This window comes from Saccoglossus kowalevskii, chromosome 3 (assembly GCF_978046115.1).
Source record: "Saccoglossus kowalevskii chromosome 3, keSacKowa6.1, whole genome shotgun sequence".
Taxonomy (NCBI): Eukaryota; Metazoa; Hemichordata; class Enteropneusta; family Harrimaniidae; genus Saccoglossus; species Saccoglossus kowalevskii.
The window spans coordinates 13,243,621-13,252,113 of record NC_140643.1 but is presented as its reverse complement, the minus strand read 5'-3'; the positions used below and the strand labels follow the sequence as shown (position 1 = coordinate 13,252,113).

Below are 8,493 nucleotides of genomic sequence, written 5' to 3'. Positions count from 1 at the left end.
TAATCGGCATCACATGGACGTAGTAAATAAATAGGAGATCAATTTCTAACAATTGTATCATGTAAAGAAAAAAAAAACTGTGATATATTTTTTATTCAAAAACCAACTTTTTATCGGTTTGAAGTGCCTGAGAAATGTACGTTGTTTCTGCTCAGAAAATATTTGTTTTAATCCGATAAATTAAAATTCTTGGCTGCCTGGTTGTTATTCCAGTTTGTCAACCGTTGATAACTCAAGTAGAATTGAAACTCCGCATAAGAGATTCGTGACGTCACCCGGCGAACACAAGCTTGTATTCACTGATTTCGCACGAAGGAGTACGATTGTTTGTGACGACTCTGATTCATTCCACATACAACTAATCACTCAGATTGAATCGTTTGAGGTGACAACTCCGATGATACTGGGTTCAATTAATGTGCAAGCAGGTCCAGCCAAGGGGACTAGCATAGAATAAAAAACTTAAATCGTTAGATTATGCTATGAATGTACATCACTTGAATTCAATGTGTCGATAAATCGGTTGAAAATTAAATTGATTAATAACGAGTTGATTAATACGAAACTGAATTGTCAAATGCGTGTTTTGGACTACGAATACGAGGCGTCCAATTTGAAAAGGCTAGTCTTGCCTTGTTTATGTGTGACACGGCCAGAGTATGGCATTTCATTTTGCCGAGGTTTCATTGCACTTCAAATGTTATCCTTATTATATTATCGGAACTGCGACTCGGCCCTGTTCGCTGAATAGTGTTGGCACTACCGTCTACCGTTGTCTGCGCTTAACATTTTTCTGTAAACAGCGGGCTCCAAAATGCGTCTGTAGCAAAATGTGCACTGGTATATAATACGGTGGAAATTACGGCCTTAGTCCATTAAAAAACGAAACTGTACGTCTATCTAATCCGATTACCGGTAGTTGTGAACTTAATGTGACGTCTCTGCACTGTTCTGAAAAGAAACACTTATCTCTGCGGCTTAGCAAATTTCCAATGTATTAACTACGTATTGCAGGAGAGCTGAACCGAAATTCAAGAACCAAGAGTTGGGTAGCGTGGTCCAAACGGATGCTTGCATTCTGCTGTCGTGAATTTGCTACTAAATCATAAACCAGGGCAAGACCCATCTAAAAACGAAAGTTTGTGTATCACATATCTCAGGCACTTTAAATTTATAAATAAAAAAGGCGTAATAACGGCGATATTTAAAAATATACGATTTAGAAAAAATACTCGACGATCGAGACGTATGACCTCAATGAAGCATTCCTGTTTAATATTCCAGGAATTTAATCGATAAAAACAACTTGAACGAATATGATGTACAAAGTATTCAAAATATGCATTACATAACTGTCTAATTTGAACATATTATTATCGTGTTTTGAGTTCAATGCTCGTATAAATGTAACGCGCGTCTTCATTTAAAACGATCAAAACAAAAACATACTGATTTATATTTGCATGCAAGCTAGCTAGGTTTATATATTTGCATCGGAAATGATTTGTTTGGATATTGCGTGTACATAACATTAATATTGCACATAAAATTAAGCGTTTGCGAACAAGCTCTATTCAAGGACGGAAATCAGTAAGCTGGAACTAACACAACTATTTGGATTTAATTTAACAATTTTTGCACTTTATCGCATTCAGCACCAGACTGGAGTTAGATACTCACGATAGTCGGCCACGCTGTTAGAAATGACCTAACCTTGTTCTACTCCCACATGTCTATTGTTCACATGTTGTGGTGTGCATTGTTTCGGAGCTAATTCGACGCAAGCTTCTGTTAGATGAGCAGACTTCCTTCGACCAGATTTCCATTTTGGCATCCGTAAGTGGATTCTGGTGTCCGTGTTTGGTCTCAGTTACCCCGCTTATAGGATCAATTGTATGCATTTCACCTACTTCCTCTTTTTCTGGCGATCTACATGGTCCTAATAATATCAAGAAAACAGGCAAATAGGAGTACATGTAGCGCACGAATAGAAATAACAAGAAACATTGTCTTGAAAAAAGTTCGGAATATGTAGGACACTGATAAAGATAGAGCCAACACACTCAATATTGTTGACAAAGCACCTTCTAATATGGGCCAGCCTAGAAGGTAGAGAGCGTGGACTGAACGCTTATTTCGAGAGTGATGTGGTGCAATAACAAAAGCATAGGTGATATGAGCGGAAAAGTCCACACTGAAACCTATACATATGATAATATTAATCATCGCTACAGCGTCCAGTTTCACATGCCATAGCGTCATATAGCCAATTACACCGAGTGAGATAGATGCGATTGCCAGTGTCACATATAACGAACACAGTGGATGCGGTATCAAAATAAGGGACACAAGGAACATTGCGCCTGCTGCAATGCCTATGTTTTGCAGAGTGTTGGACAGTATAGCAATGTATTGTTCATAAAAGACGAAGGCGGGATGGTACGCGAACATCTGGATGTCTGACTTGTCGGCTATGCGACGCGATTCCACCATGATGTTGCGTTCACGGTTCGCTGTACTAGAATCTGACGAGGAAATCAAAAACCGAGATGCAACGATACTGGTGTTGTCGTCGTTGAATTGGATGTCAGTGTCAAACACGGTGGGGCGAACTAGAAACATGCTCCTTAAAATTTGAATAAACTGGTCTTTGTTCGAATAAGTAATATTATTCTGTTCCATAAAAACAAGAAACTCGGTTAACCAGAACTGAACAGTAGAATTGCTACTGTGGAAATAATCGTTCACTTTCAGTTCTTCAATTACGTCATACAGTTTGGTTTGAACGATTTTACTGGAATAGTCAACCTCTTCGTCGATGGTAAATGACACTATCGGGCCATAAACTTTGAAATATTCATCATCCAAATCGTAGAATGTGGTTGCATACGAATCATCATTGGCCAAGTTTTTAAGTCGAATGCCTTTCTGTAGATGTAGAGATCCTCATATTGCTACACTGAGATATGCGGCGTATAACACAATCGTCACAAGCTTCACCGGCAATTTGGTGATGAACGGCCCGTAATGAACGCGAAAGAACTTTAAATTACAAAAACGTGTTCGCTTGCTTCGTCGTCTGGGAGTGTTTTATCTGACCACCCACCTGCGCAAAAAAGTCGATATGTCGTAGACGGAAACTCTTTCTTTGGTAGCACTTTCATGCAAGAGCAACAGTGACGATTGGCAGCTTCACGGCGTCCGAAGAGTGCCATGCACGCCCCAAAGAAAGTGATTTGGTAGAGGTAGTCGAAAAGTACGGCGACTCCGGTGTATAAACAGAATATCTGCACGGCAGGAAAGAACGAAATGGCTCCAATACAGAATGCCAGAAAATCTGTAATGCTTGTTATTGTGATGGATAGGGCTGCCTCGGAATATGCATGTCCCATTCGCTCTTCTACGGTGAACTTCGACGGTGTTTTCCTCCAAGCAACTATCATAATAAACATATCATCAACTCCAATTCCTATAAGATATTAGAAAAAATATTACTCAACAATGTTATCTATTAATTAATGTTACAGCCAAAACAAAGTGAGCTTGGACATTCAGTTGTGAGACATGACAAAATAAACGGTGCCAGTGATAGATTTCGAGAATGAAAGAACAAAATAAACGCAATCAAAGACGCCGACCACGCGCGTTGGAAATAAATAAAACGCGTTGCGACGAGAAATCTCACCTGCATCTTTCACTCACGCAAACGCACACACATGCTATTTCCGTATATTGAATACGTTGGCAACGGAAGGGACAAGTTTAAATCATCTTTGTATTAACACAACTTGAAAGCAATAGTCTCACACTGAATATACTAAACATTCAATGAAGCGGACTGCGACGGTTAAGACGAAAAACATGTGACAGTACGATTATGCTCGTCTACTACACGCCCGGGAACTACACGTTCAAGTATCCAACTTCCCAATACAAAACATGATTAGTATCAGCAATAATTTCCAGTACTGCCTGGATAATTGCGTATTATTAGTTGACATCAGACATATCCCTGTACAGGATTTTTTGAACAATGTCTCAAATTTCCGAAAGAATACTCAAATAAGTTGGGATGAATATGAATTGAATATCCATCTTTTGAAAAATCAGCTAAACAGTTTACCACCACGATTATGGTGAACTGGCGAGTTATCAACGAAGACGACCGGACGTCTCCGGTCAAGAGCTGGCTGGTTCGAATTTATCCACTTTTACAGTGATGAATATTGCGTTCGAGTTGAGTTACTAGTAATTACAAGCCTGATTTACATTTTTCTCGTGGTGTTTTTCGTCAATGTATTAAATATAAGTGCGTTGGGAAATAGCATATTTATATTGCTTGAGTGAAAGAGGCTGGTGAGACTGTGTCACAACGCGTTCTATTTATTTCCAACGCGCGTGGTCGGCGCCTCTGATTGCGTTTATTTTGTATTTTTATTTTCGAAATGTATCACTGGCTGCGTTTTTTTTGTTATGTCTCGCAACTGAACGTCCAAGCTGACCTTGTTTTGGCTGTAATGTTAATAGTTGGTGGCATTGGCGTCAAAATATAATTCACAGTCGAAATAAAGATAGTGTCAACTAAAAATTAAATTAGCAATTTCGTCGAGTTTTAAGGCTTTGCTCATAAATGCAAAATGAAAAATAAGCAAGAAAAGTTGCTATGAAAACGAAACTAATTAGCGTGCATCTCAGTTCTTCGAAACTACTAGAATTATCGTGGAAAAACAAAATAATAGGTTTGACAAACGTTGATGAAAAGTATTACAAAATTGCTACCATTAAAATATTTGCCTGGGTTTCAATGAATCTTAGAAGGCACCAATTTAATTGTAGGTGACGACTACAAACAATGTTGCAGCACAACACAGAGTAATCATGTGCATTCATTACATATGCTCTGCCTTGTTATAATACGAGGTGATTACGGGGATACTGCAACGTATGCACGAAGACAGTACGGAGGAAGTATCGACCGATGCACGGCGGAGGTCGATGCGACCGCGAACTGTATGAGTGCATACTTTGCAGTATGATCGTAATAACCTTATTATTATACATCTTTTCCTCACAGGAAATCCTAAACGTTTAGAACAGATTTAGCGAACTTCTTTGTGTAGGGTCCGGTCAAACTCTGGGGGCAGCCATGTTTGTTTGTTATTATTAGAGGACGCTTACGCGCGTAATCGTTCCATATTTGGAATTCGCGTTTCCCTAATATGGTAGGATGAAAATACCCAGTACAATACCTCAAAATTACTGCACGGCGTCACGGTGACAGATAATACATGATATGAATATTTATCTTTTAAAAATGTTTCAATTATGCAACTCTCATGGCGCCATAATTATATATATATATTATAAATACATGTATTCAATTTACTCGAGATTTAACGTTTACAGTCTCTGTTACCTAAATGCAGTGGTTGTCACATACCAGTATATCATTTACGTAAACAGAGTCACTGCGAATAATAATTCGTAAAACTCACCTAAAATAAGGAATGGCATCGATGCTACAACATTAATAAAAGGTACACCACAGTAGCTCATCAGTCCGAGAGAGGAGACAATAGCCAGCCCAGCAGACAAGACGCCAAGCTGACCCAACATCGGATTACTTCGCACCCAGTCTGCCATGATGCAGCACACAATGGAGAACGTTATCAATAACGTAAATGTAATGGTAAAGAGAGGAAATACACTAGTAATGCTTGCTTCCAACTCTAGTTCAAGTGTCTGTGAGGTGTAGTAGGCCACATCAATATTGTCCGATTCATACACGAACATTGAGTTCATGAATTCTAATTCCCACATATCGCTCTGCAATTCGAGTTCCTCGTCACCCGACTTTAAAAAAACAAGTCATTGTCAATGACACGTCCCCGTTCCGTTCATATTTGAGTGACATATACATTCAAAGCAGATCATGACCGAAATGCACCTGCATATGTACAACACATTGTGCTAAATCTGAACAAAATCCATCCATGCATGACTGAGATCCGGTTCTGGAATTGTGAAAATACGTGATTTTGATGCATTTTCGGCCTTAAAATGGCCATCATTCCGCTATTGTTAAGCAGATCATGAAACAAATGCACATATCTATTTGTGACATGATGTACCATGTGTGTGTGAAGTTTGAACTTGATCAATCCAGACATGTCTTGGATACGGATCCAGAACTGAATTCTTTAACAAAATGGCCGCCAGTCGGCCATTTTGAACTTGATCCGAAAAAAAAAGACGTGCATCAAGGTCCTATTATGTTTAATGTATGTACCAAATTTGAACAAAATCCATCCATGCATGACTGAAATCCGGTTCTGGAATTGTGAAAATACGTGATTTTGATGCATTTTCGGCCTTAAAATGGCCATCATTCCGCTATTGTTAAGCAGATCATGAAACAAATGCACATATCTATTTGTGACATGATGTACCATGTGTGTGTGAAGTTTGAACTTGATCAATCCAGACATGTCTTGGATACGGATCCAGAACTGAATTCTTTAACAAAATGGCCGCCAGTCGGCCATTTCGAACTTGATCCGAAAAAGAAAAAGACGTGCATCAAGGTCCTATTATGTTTAATGTATGTACCAAATTTGAACAAAATCCATCCATGCATAACTGAGATACGGGTCCGGAATGGTGAAAATGTGCGATTTCAATGCATTTTCGGCCTTAAAGCGGCCCCCATTTGGCTATCGTTAATGAGATCATGAAACAAATGCACATACATATTTGTGACATGATGTACCTTGTGTGTGTGAAGTTTGAACTTGATCAATCCAGACATGTCTCGGATACGGATCCAGAACTGAATTCTTTAAAACAAAATGGCCGCCAGTCGGCTATTTCGAACTTGATGCGAAAAAAAAAATGACGTGCATCAAGGTCCTATTATGTTTAATGTATGTACCAAATTTGAATGAAATCCGTCCATGCATAACTGAGATCTGGGTCCGGAATGGTGAAAATGTGCGATTTCAATGCATTTTCGGCCTTAAAGCGGCCCCCATTTGGCTATCGTTAATGAGATCATGAAACAAATGCACATACATATTTGTGACATGATGTACCTTGTGTGTGTGAAGTTTGAACTTGATCAATCCGACATGTCTCAGATACGGATCCAGAACTGAATTCTTTAAAACAAAATGGCCGCCAGTCGGCTATTTCGAACTTGATCCGAAAAAAAAAATGACGTGCATCAAGGTCCTATTATGTTTAATGTATGTACCAAATTTGAATGAAATCCGTCCATGCATAACTGAGATCCGGGTCCGGAATGGTGAAAATGTGCGATTTCAATGCATTTTCGGCCTTAAAGTGGCCGCCATTTGGCTATCGTTAATGAGATCATGAAACAAATGCACATACATATTTGTGACATGATGTACCTTGTGTGTGTGAAGTTTGAACTCGATCAATCCAAGCATGTCTCAGATACGGATCCAGAACTGAATTCTTTAAAACAAAATGGCCGCCAGTCGGCCATTTCGAACCCGATCCAAAGAAAAAAATGACGTGCATCAAGGTCCTATTATGTTTAATGTATGTACCAAATTTGAACAAAATCCGTCAATGCATAACTGAGATCCGGGTCCGGAATGGTGAAAATGTGCGATTTTGATGCATTTTCGGCCTTAAAATGGCCGCTATTCGGCTATCGTTAATCGGATCATGAAAAAAATGCATGTGCATATGTCCCATATAATGTGTGATGTATGAGTGAAGTTTGAACTTAATCGGTCCATGCATGTTCGAGATACAGGTGATCACGGACGCACGGACGCACGGACGCACACAGGGCAAAACATAAGTCCCCGTTTTCGGACTGCGTCCGAACGGGGACTAATAATCCAATTGTATAGCCAAAGCAGATTTCACTGTCTCCTGGTCGCTGTAAAACGCCACACCTCCGAGAGCACCGCCGATGAATATCTGTCCTGTCGTAGGATATGTTATGTTTATATTGTCCGCATTGGTTGAGGAAAAATTATACAGACCGATTATATCATTCAAACTACACTGATCAAGCCACTTTGCACATAGATCATTGTCGAATCGAAGGGTTGCACCGTCTAACGTAATATTTATGTCAACAATGAAATCGTTCAGTTTGATGACTTCACTACCACCACGCAATACGTTCCCACCATCCGAAGCAGTAATTATCACATGACCAAAACGACCAAGGTTGTTCAATCTGGCGCTGTTAAATTGGGTAGCGTCATCGTTTGGAAACAGTTCGCCTAATCGAGCTCTGTCATGTCGGGCGCGGCTATCCGCTGGAGCAAATAGATATTCAGGATCAGTCTCTTCCGTGAGAGTCAGCAAGCCAGCTCCTAGTGCGGCCGCCACGAGCAGAGGCACCACGACGAAAGGTAATGGGTGCCTGGCTATAAATTTGCCGTACTGATAGAATAGGCGACTCAGCCGCCGTTCTACACAATCGCATCTACAGTCACAATAGCACAT

The 8,493-nt window shown here is 39.8% G+C and overlaps 1 pseudogene; it reads right to left on the bottom strand.

Moving 5' to 3' along the window:
- Positions 1-1,733: 1,733 nt before the first annotated feature.
- Positions 1,734-8,493, bottom strand: LOC100376618 (patched domain-containing protein 3 pseudogene; annotated as a pseudogene).